Source organism: Fistularia commersonii, chromosome 22, assembly GCF_037954325.1.
Source record: "Fistularia commersonii isolate RoL2024-O1a breed Wild chromosome 22, RoL_Fcom_v1.0, whole genome shotgun sequence".
Classification (NCBI taxonomy): domain Eukaryota; kingdom Metazoa; phylum Chordata; class Actinopteri; order Syngnathiformes; family Fistulariidae; genus Fistularia; species Fistularia commersonii.
In genome coordinates this window covers 6222501-6234345 of record NC_141305.1, presented here as the reverse complement: position 1 = coordinate 6234345, position 11845 = coordinate 6222501, and positions in this window count along the sequence as shown.

Sequence of the window (11845 nt, the reverse complement as noted above, 5' to 3'; positions counted from 1 at the left end):
CATCAATCATGGAGCTGACTCCCACCCCCCCGCTTGGCCCTGTGAGCTCTTCAGTATGGCTGCTTAGCAGATAATTGATGGCCTCCTTCTTTTTAAGAAGGCAGCCTTAGGGGCGGCCATTTTTGTAGTTTTATTGGGATTTTTTTTTGAACATTGATATAATGAGAAACTTTCTGACAAAAGTTTGATTGATGATCACTAATCTGGAGTCACAGAACCTAGGGAATATCAAACCCCCAAGGACATTTGTTTGTGGGATTTTTGAACCTCGGAAAAGGAGGAATGCTGAAACCCTTTGACACTGAGGAACCACGTGACTCGGGAATCGGGTGGAACAAAAGATGTGAAGAGATTGTGGCGAAACTTACTGACAGAACTTTCCACAGGCAGGGAGAGAATTTTTTATCAGTTTAACTCAAAGAAGAAGAAGAATCCTTCTGTTCTGCTCCGTGGGAGAGAACCAGTCCTGTCCTGACATCTGTATCCACAGAACATAGTGATCAGCAAAGTGTGATGCCGGCAACGTCTGTGCGTCCCCCCCACCCCACCCCCTTCCACACACACACACACACACACACATAAACACACACTTCCTATTATTGTCCAGCATGTTTGAATGGCGTCTGGAGCCCGCTGCACCTTCCCAGCAGATGGACCGCAAATATGGCCTCTCGATTATCTGGCCACTGATTAACTGTGAGAAAACAACACTCCAACAAATGTGTGTGTGCGTGCGTGCGCGCGTGTGGTGGGTGGAGGCGTTCGGGAGGACGCTAATATATTCATGAAAATGTATTCATAAAAAATGATAATTGTGATCGAACCCCCCCCCCCCCCCTTTTTTTTCCGGAGGATGAGTCAATAAAAAAGCAGGCGAAATTGACAGGCGCCTGTTATATGGACAGCACTTGGAATAACAGATGGGGGGGGGGGGGGGTGACGGGACGGACCGTGCACGGGCGCCTGACTGATCGCTACGACGTGGGGGAGTGTTAAAATGTTACGCAACAAGCTTCTACATACCCCTTTCCTGGCGCGGGATCCTTCCGCCATAGCCGGGACTATTTTGTAGGGCCGCCGCCGCCGTCTGCGTCCACGTCCAAGACTCAAATTTCACATTTTCCCGGCGACGGCGGCGGGAGTAAAAGCTGACGACTGACGACTGCGATCAAGGTGAAATGACACCGAAAAAAAATATAGTAAATAAGAGGGAGTATTAGAAATAGATAAGTGTGTTATTTTCCCTTTTGTAGGAAAGGAGGTGGAGTTTGTTCTTCCTCTTTCCCCCTGCAAAGTTCTTTCTTTCTTTCTTTCTTTCTTTCTTTCTTTCTTTTTTTCCCTCCCTCACTCACTTGCTGCCCGTCAGACTTCGGCTCCCTCTTTTAGCAGCGAGTTGGACAAGACTCAGACGTAGATGAATGTCAGCCATTATCGCGGGCGGCCATTTGTGCTGGTATTTGACTCGCTAATGATCGTCTTCCAAACGGAGTTCATCAGTTTTAACACACACACACACACACACTCGCACACATACGCACGCACGCACGCACACACAAACTCGAGGCTAATTTGTCCTTCCAGTTTATTATTTTGCCGTCAACAATGAGCCCATTCGCTCTCCTACCCAGTTTGCCTGTTCCACTCATGTGACTGTGTGTGGGTGCGTGTAGATGTGCGTGTGTGTGTGTGCGTGCATGTGTGCGCGTGCGTTTTGAAATGCAGTGTAGGGAGTTGGACGCGTGACAGCAGGGTGACCTAGCCGGACTCCCGGCCTGCCTGCAGCTTTTGTCGCTGGAGGCGGTGGGGTGCCGAGCGCCAGGTCGGGGGTGATTTTGGGGGCGGGGCTTCCTTCACCACAGCGAGGGGTAAAAAAAATAATAAATCAACCTTTTATAAATCAGGACCGGCCATCAGTTACAACAGCGTTGTTTACGTGCGTGAATCGGCTTTGCTCTGTCCATCATTCTTCGGGTTATTCTTCGTGATCATTTTACCGGTGAACGCATAAATGCCCCAACATTTTGACCTACGAGTGGAGTTCACTCCCTGACTGAGCTCGTAACTCGATGTGCTGGTAAATCAAATTAACTTTCCCCATTGAAATGAAGTCAATCTGTTCTAGACCCACTTTTTTGTTACATGTTTTTCAAATGTACTTTGTAAATAACAAGAATGTATAAAAAAAAAGTAATAATAAATAAGAAAAGAGCTGCCTGCAGTGGTGGGAGAGGTTTGGGGGAGGTTTTCATTTTGTATTGCGTAACTTAACACACTTAGTGCTACAATGTATTGCTAAAAGTAATTAGCACACTTTGCTAAACTTTAAAATGATCAAACTATCCACAACTGGCTTTGAGTGACTCTTGCGATGCCTCGTCCACATCCCTGAAAAAAAAAAAAAACGCAAGTTGATTCACTCGTAAGTCAGAAAGTGGGGTTCGTTTCTGTCATTGGTCTTTCAGAAGAACGCTATCTTCCATCTTTTCCTTTACGTCGTGCCGCATTCAATGACCTCTCCCCTTTTACCTCTGAATGTTCGCTCCGACGAGGTCAGTCACTTTTTCCAAATGTGCCGGACGCCCAGATCTGTTTCCGTGGGAACGTCGAATAAATGCTAATTTAGTGCGCACCTGTGTGTGTGTGTGTGCGTGTGTGTGTGTGTAGCGGCTAGGGCTTGGGAGGGTCGGACGTGCGGGGGGCGTGGTCAGGGGCAACTTGGCAGCCATGGCGAAGCCCTTCACTAAGGTCGGCTCGCTCGGCCAGCTCCAAAATATCCCCAGAAAGGTGGGGTGGTGTGTGGGGGTATATTAGAGCTAATGATGCCCAGCCAGGATTTGCTGAGTGTCGTTGGGAGAACAGGGAGATTTATGGGCCGGTAACCATGGTGAAGGGGAGGGGAGGGTGGTAATCCTCAGATCGGAAACCCGTTCTTTACGATGCACGATACAAGTTTCGCGCAAACCCTTCGGTTTGGAATTTGGCTGGGAATTCGTTTTTTTCTATTTTGGCAGACTTGTAGGAAAAGGAAAAAAAATTCTAAAAATTTTTCCTTTCAAAGCAAGAGTCACTTGTAGCTTTATTTCAAAAAGGAACGGTGTTTTATTCCTTTTTTTTTACCCCAGTTACGGTAGTAATACTACTGGTGATAATTAATGCCGTTCATTCCATTAGTTTGTGTTTCAATAAATTTAAAAATAACCCAGATGGTTCCGGGCGTCCGTCGCTTCTCTTCCTCCCCGGTGAAGCGCGGCTGACCTCGGCGTCCTCCCGGCCGCCATCAATCCAATTAATAAGACGCGGCTGTGAATCCATTACTGCGAATACAATACAAACATTATTAAATTAACCCTCCGATTCCATCAACATAATTAATTCCATCCTTTTCACTAAGTGCCCGCTTTTATACATAATTAATACCAACACTTAAATATTAAATATTCATACTTCTTCATAGATCTCCATTCGTCGGGTTTGCAGGTAAGTGTGTGTGTGTGTGTGTGTGTGTGTGTGTGTGTGTGTGTGCGCGTGTGTGTGGTATTTGTTCATTCATCATCTACATGGGTTTTCCGGCTCTCGGAGCCCCTTGAGAAGAGCGGAGGGGTCTCGGGGGTCTGGGGGGGACTGGACCCCATCTCTGCTGCCATTGGAGGGGGAGGGCTCAGAGGCGGGGCTTAACCTAGCCGGTTAACTGTCAATCGCAGGGTCAGCTGTCAATCACAGGGCTACACAATAGAAACATCCAGCCGTTCACTTCCTGATTCACACCTGTTCTCTGGAGACTTATTTGGACGAAGGGAAGGACAGAAAATAAGAATAAGAATTAGAATAAGAACAACTTTATCCTGAAGAAAATTGTTGTGCCAGAGTTTCAAGTAACAATAATAAATAATAGTAGGAAATTGTATAAACAGTATAAAATTGGGGGGGGGGGGGTAATAAATACAAATGAAACTATAAAGTGTCAAAGTAACAAGTCAAGGCTATAAAGTGTCTTAAGGTCTTAAGAACAAAGATTTTGAGATTCCCTGCGGCTGAAGAGAGAGGAAATAAAATGTCTGATAGCCTCAGGTAGGAAAGACCTCCTGTGGTGTTCAGTGGAGCTCCTTGGTGGTATCAGTCTATGACTGGAAGAGCTAGAGAACCTGGTCCATCGCCAGATTGTTGAACTTTGAGTGAATAGCCTCTGGGCTAACTGCTATCATGCCCGCTAACTCATCTTTTTTTTTTTTTCTTTTTTTTATTTAACCCAAATAGCATAAACAAATATACATATGTACAAATAAACATGGCAAGGTAGAATCGAATGTCAATGAAACAACCGGGAACGAGGAAGCAAAGGACACAAGGACATTCTTTCTGTATGTAATCAGAAGTTAACATTGTTACAGGTTTGTGAGAAATGTTTAATGCTAGACGAAAACAAAAGTAAAAGAAAATGATTAGATAAATAAATATATAAATAAAATGAAATTTAAAAGAAACCTGCAAGGGGAATATAACATGTATTTAACTTGGTGGTTCACAAGGAATCTCATCCAACTGTATATTTTTGGTTTTTGGATTTTTCCATAAGTTTTAGGGATTTTTTATATTATTCAAAATCGTTTATAAAGAACGTTAAATGGGGGGAACACTTTTGCATTCTGTTTTTGTGAATGAAGAGCTTGGCCCCGCAACTCTTCTTTGCTAGCTCATCACCCCTTAGCGGGTGTGAGCTAGCATAGAACCGGGAGCCTTTTCCTCCTTCTCCTTGATTTGCTATACTTTTTCAAAATGTGTTTTATTTCATAATCCCACATGTTAAAATTCTATTAAACACTAAAATTATTACTCCGTGGTTCCAACAGGAAGCTACATGGCAGCTGGATCCGAGTCAGAGGTCGTAGGTCACATGAAACCTGTGACGAAGGCGCATCGCCTGCAATGTCTGGGACCAATCAGGTGCAGACAGGTAGTAACACAATCATCCGTCGTCACATGGACGGGAGGCAGAGAATGTCTCATTACGCTAACATGCTAGAGAGCCTAACATTAAACAAGAGATTTCCATGGCGACGCACTGACCTACTTTTAATCCTGCGCGGGTTAACCCACAGCAGGATGACCGAGGCTGAAGATAGGCCTTGGAACTCCACCTCCAGGTACCTTTCCCCCCATCCCCGCCTTTGGGGAAAAAAAAAAAACACATTTCATTCTCCGAGGCCCCGCGTATAAATTTTCCCGGGGTCTCATCAGGACCCCCCCTCCCGTCCAGCCCCCCCCCCCCCCCGACTGATATTGGCTCATCATACTTAATCTAGGGTGAAATTTCCTGGTCCGTGCTAAATGACTTGCAGCCTTCGGCGGCAAGGAGATATTTATTTTTCTCCGGGCTAATGACCTGTCCCCCAGACCCACCCACTGATGGTTATTTACTAGGGCCCAGATGCTTGGGCTCAAAATGAGTGGTAATGTCGCCGGGCGCCATCCTTCATCGGTGGGGGGGCGTGGGGCGGGGCTGGGGGTGGGGGGGGCTCGCCGCCCCTGATTGAATCCGAGTGATCCCATTGACATTGACTCTGTGACTTTTAAGGCCATTACCTTCCCGCCGCCCACCATGATCACCTCATCACCGCCGCCGCGCTGACAGCTGATTAGCAACAAATTACTGACAGGAGAAGGCTCTGACACTGGGTGCACGAGGTCGCTCCGTGAGTGTGTGTGTGTTTGTGTGTATGTGTGTGTGTGTGTGTAGGAAGAAGAAGGGGGTGGGGTTACTAAGGAGTCAGCCTCCTTCTCAACACACACACACACACGCAGGGCTATTACTTCCAGACTCTGTGCATGTGTGTGTGTGTGTGACGCAGCACCGCTGTGCTCATTGTAATGAAATAAGCGGTGGGAGAATGCCGGCGTCCATGCGCCTTTAGCCCCTCCCACTCCGAGCAGCTGCTCCACATCCATGAAAGTGGAAAGCTGGAACTTTATACGAATCGAGGAGAATATTGTGAGATACAACCAGGATGCTGCATTTCTGCAAAGTAAATAATACACCGAAAATACTGGAAAAGTACTTTTAAAGCATGGAAATACTGCATTGCAGTTTGTTTGTTTTTTTTTTGTAGTTTTACTTCCACGTCCGTCTGGATTCACATGTCAAAGCCTAAAAACTCATATCACAGACACCCCGAGCTTTGACTATTCGGCTCATACATTCAGGGATGGTCTGATAAATAGATATTCAAGAATATCTAATTGTGCTCGAGCCAATCCCAAGTGATACTGAGGGTGAGAGGCAGGGTTTAACCTGGAGGGTCAAAGTCAGCTTTCTTGTCAATTTCTCCACATGTACTGGACATGCAGTGGAATCAGGAAGACATTTCTCACAATCCCACGGTGGTGTGAAATTAACAAAATAATAATAACAGAGTGCGAATTAAACAGTAACATGCATTATTACATTAAACAGTAAACATTAAATTATAAAGTATAAAGTGCACCCAGATACAAAATGCTTGTAAACTGAAAAGATGAGAGATTTGACAACATGAAGACTGAAATGTATAAATAGTTTTAATTTGACAGAGTAGCTCTGGTATTGTATGAGGAAGTTTGGAGTGGCAGAGAAGTATATTAAACTGGTGCAGGACATGTATGCTAGCTGTGAGACAGTGGTGTGGTGTGCTGTAGGGGTAACAGAGAAGTTCAAGGTGGAGGTGGGACTCCATCAGGGATCAGCTCTTAGCCCCTTCTTGTTTGCAGTGGTGATGGACAGGCTAACAGATGAGGTTAGACAGGAATCTCCATGGACCATGATGTTCGCAGATGACATTGTGATCTGTAGTGAGAGCAGAGAACAGGTAGAGGAAAATCTAGAGAGGTAGAGGTATGCTCTGGAAAGGAGAGGAATGAAAGTTAGTCACAGCAAGACAGAGTATATGTGTGTGAATGAGAGGAACCCAGGTGGAACGGTGAGGCTACAGGGAGTGGAGATCAAGAAATTGGAGGATTTCAGGTACTTTGGGTCAACAGTCCAGAGCAACGGAGAGTGTGGCAAAGAGGTGAAGAGACGGGTCCAAGCAGGTTGGAATGGTTGGAGAAACGTGTCAGGGGTGCTATGTGATAGAAGAATGGGTCCATCAGAGGAAGAGCACATGTTAGATGTTTTAGAGAGAAGGTCAGAGAAGCCAGACTGAGATGGTTCCATCATGTAAAGAGAGATAGTGAATATATTGGTAGACGGATGCTGGAATTGGAGCTGCCAGGCAGGAGGTCAACCGCCGCACCCTTGCTACCACCCTCCCGTGAATTCAATCAGATCGGGAGCAGGATCCATTTTTCCACCTTCTCCGTCTCCCTTTGGTTGCTATGATTGACAGGCCGATGCTGGGCGACAGCCTCGGGTTGGAGATGCGGAGGACGGAAGGGGGAGGATGTGCAAACCTCCCCCAGGAGCTAAAAACAGAATCCTGTCGGCAGAAAACGGAGCGTCCTCCTTAGTCGTCTGCCGCCATCTTGCCCAGTCGGCGAGGAGGCCAGGGGGCGGGACAGATGCTCCGCCAGGAGGCGAGGGAGGTTCTCAAGGTGGGAAGGGTGGGATGGGATGGGAGCGCTTCCCAGAACCAATCCCTCATGACAGGAATTGGAAATGCCAATACAGAGAAGTCAGAGAAGAACTCCTGAATGGGTTCTAGAGCCGTGAGGAACCTTCTTTAGTCATCCAGGAACATCCCATAATGTTACTAAATTGTTTTTTTTTGCAGTGTGGACATCCAAAATCTGGTCAGATGTTTGTCTGACATGGTTCTCCATGTTATCTGTGGAGATTCTCAGTCATCCAGGTAAGGTGAACAAATCTTGTCTTGGCATCTGGTCTTGTCAGAAATTCACGTCCAATTGCCAAGACGAGAAGATTTCGACAAGGGTTTCCCATCTTCTCCAGTCTGGGTTCTCCATCTTCCTCCAACAGTCCAAAAACAGTCCACAGCTTGATTTAAGACTCTAAGTAGTCCACAGGCGGGAATGAGAGGGTGAACTCTGGATGTCTCTATCTGCTGCCTCTGTGATTGACAGCAGACCAGGTTAAGCCCCGCCTCTCACCTCGAGGTGAGCTGGGATTGGCTCCACCCCATCGGCCTGGACAGTGAAGATAATGGAGATGGAGAACGTTGCTGGGCAGTATAATGTTGCCTTACATGCTTCCCCCTCTGTCTAACTACCTCCGCCACCCCCCTGCCACTGTTTGATCTGTGTGTGTGTGTGTGTGTGTGTGTGTGTGTGTGTGTGTGTGTGTGTGTGTGCGCGCCCCCCCCTCCCAGGCCTCTGAAAACATCAGACACTGACGCCACCCTTCTGGTGGAGGGGTCACATTGGAGTTGTCAGGACGTCAGATAATGGCGTGGCTCCATTCGCCGCCCTCCGTGGGGAACCCCCTCCACCAGGTTGCGCACGTAAAGCGTCAGAAGTGCTCAGGACGCCATGAAAACACAGGTGGAGCTGCCGGCGGCGACGGCGGCAGCGTCCGTGTCAATCTTGACAGCCCGTCCTTATAGCAACATGGCGGCGCTCTTTGCACCGCTCATTCGTTTTCCCACGCCGCGTCCCAAACGCAAACGGTGTTTACGATATGGAAGTTAAGGCCGTGATGGATTGGCGTTATGGGATGTAACGCCCGGCGGGCTGCGGCTTGTAATCCCATGTGATGTATGACGGAGCCGCCGGCGGAGTTTTAAATCCGTCGACACAATAAGTCTCCACGCCGTCAATCGAGCTTTAATAAAGTGGTAATAATTATGTAATAAATGTAATAGCCCAGGGGATGGGCGGGCTGGCGAACACTCGACCCTGACGCAAGTGGGGATTAACCTTTGACCTCCAGGGCGGGGATGGATGGATGGATGGGGGGGTCCAAAACTCCCCCTTGTGAAAACACGTATCGTCGATGTCTTACTTTCAGGTGATTTAGAATTCTGACGCACGTTACCCAGGAAACAGACATTCCTCGGATGTGAACGGGGAAAATCGACCAAAACCTGTTCGCTGTTTTAAAAACCTGTTTTAAAAAAAACTGTTTTATTCTGGCGGCGTTGATGAACATTTTAATAACACAATTACCGAAAAAAATAGAAGGAAAATAAAAGTGATGCAAAGAATATCGAGAATGTTCACTTTTTCAGGAAAGAAAACCCATTAGAATAATAAAAGGAAATCATTTTTGGCTCTGTATTTATGCAATAACACATTAATAACATTAATAATAATATTCATGTAATAACATGACTTTCAGCCATTTGTTTGTGTATAAACATTGTTTGTGGCTTATTTTGAGGGAAGTCATTGCCTGTCCATCCTTAGAGCAGTTTGTGTGTGTGTGTGTGTGTGTATGTGTGTATGTGTGTGTGTGTGTGAGTGTGTGTGTGTGTGTGTGTGTGTGTGTTGGTTGGGGGGGGGTGTTGAGCACTGACTGTGAAGAGCCTCTAATCTGGTCCATAAAAGACGGCCCCCCCCTGACAAAAAGAATACGAGCCATAGTGTCGTGTGTGTGAAGGTCTGCAAGTCGAGCGCACAAAGATAGAGGCGCAGACACACACACACACACACACACACACACACACACACACACACACACCAACCCCCACCGGGACAAATCCTGTATGCATTATGTCCAGACTGACACGTCAAGAGGCCCTAGATTAACTGCTCCCCCCACCGCCGATACCGACACCCCCCAACACACACACACGCACACACACATACACACACACACACACCCTCCACGCCCGCCGCCCATCCACACTTCCTTTTTATCCGCGGCGTTCCGGGGGCCACGCTCATTTACATAAACAGATAATCCTTGATAAAAATTTCCATTAGACAAAGGTGAAATGGATCAATTTCCGCTGCCAAGATAAATCTCACGTTTTACACCGACAGGGTCATTACACAAGCCACATTTCTGGAATAATGTATTTAAAAGAGAAAGGAAAGACGGGAAAAGAAAAGGGGGGGTCAGAAAGGAAGCGGCAAGCCGATAGCGGCCATTTCCCGCTTTCCAATTACCTTTAAGAAAAGCTTATTCTGTGGACAATAAAGCACATTACGGCACAATATGATACAGTCCATAAAGATCAGCCTGTTTGATGAGAGGTCGGCGAAAAGCTCAGCATATTTGGCATCGGGGCGGGGGAGGGGGGGTGTCACAACCCCGTGGTTATCGCTGACACCTCGCTGTGGTCGCCATGCAAATGTCCTATTACGCCCCGTCCAAATAGATTAAGAGGCCTGTTCGGGAATAAACGCTTTTTCATTCTTTTTTTTTATTATTTATTTATGTTTTGCAGCGGCGTGGAGGAGGAGGAGGGGGTGGCCGATTGACAGGATGGCAAAGGTGACGCCGCCGGTATTGAGACGGCGAGAGGAACGAGGCAAAACTCATTAGGCGGCTTCCAACCCCAATCGGCCGCTCTGGTTTTTGACCTTGAGCATCATCCCCCCCCCCATATCACTCTCCCATACTTCCCCCTCTCTCAGGTGGAAGGACCCGGCGGGCGCAGGGCTATGGCGAAATAAGGAGACGTGAATGTTTGATGTTTGATTGATATTAAAGAGAAAAGATTCAGATGGCGAAGTCAGTTCCGGCCTCCGGCCAGCAGGGGGCAGTAATCTTGGAAAAAAGCGATGTTTAAAATACGCCTGGATCAGTTGAGATTACATTTTTGCTTATATTTCATGACAAAACAGACAATCTTTTTTTTTTTTCCGGGGTCGCCACTACAAATCAACCTCTAACCCTATCCTCTGTATCCTCCTCTTTCACACCAACTACCTTCATATCTTCTCTACGTCCATAAATCTTCTCTTTGGTCTGCCTCGTGTGACTTCTTGCTCCATTCCAGCAAAACAAACAATAAAAAAAAATCTTAAAAAAAAAAACGTCTTACATTTTCAGAAAACTCCAGAATCAAAAAACATGATTTATCCTTAATCAATTGAAAATCACTGTTTAGATCGAAATTGAATTCCATGTATGTGTTCCAATTATTATTATTAAAACTCACAGGTTATTTCATTCGATTCCAACACAGATCAATGAAAGTACTGATGATTGCTTTATTTCAATTTTCAGTGGAATGTTCCTAAGTTGAGGAACGCTCAGCGCCTGGGGCAGAATGACAGCGAGTGCCAGCTTCCACGGGTTCCACGGCGTCCATGGCGACGGTGGCAGGCAAAGCCCATCTCTGTGCTTTCAACATAGGTAACAGAGCCACATAGAACCCACGCCTTAATTTAACTGTGGGAACAAGATAGAACCTGTATCCACATTTTAATTTGTGGGAACAAAATTCAACCCATACCTACTCTTACATTAATCTGTGGGAACAAAATAGGGCCTGTACCATCCCTCACACTAATCTGTGGGAACCAATTATAACCCAAAGCCACACCTTTTCTAATCTGTGGGAACAAGATAGAGCCCGTACCCACACTTTAATGAATCTGTGGGAACCAGATGACACCTGTGTCCACATTTTAATAAGATAAAACCTTACCCACACTTAAAATAATACAAAGGAACAAGATGGAACATTCACCTGCATTTAATTTATTCAAAAAGAGACATCCCATACCCACACTTTCATCTGTTGGAACAATATAGAACCCATACCCACACTTACATTAATCTGTGGGAACAAGATAGAACCCGTACACACACCTACAGTAATCTGTGGGAACAAATTATAACCCATAGCCACGCCTAAATTGATCTGTGGGAACAAGGTAGGGCTTGTACCATCCCTCACACTAATCTGTGGGTACCAATTACAATCCAAAGCAATCCCTTTACTGATCTGTGGGAACAAGATAG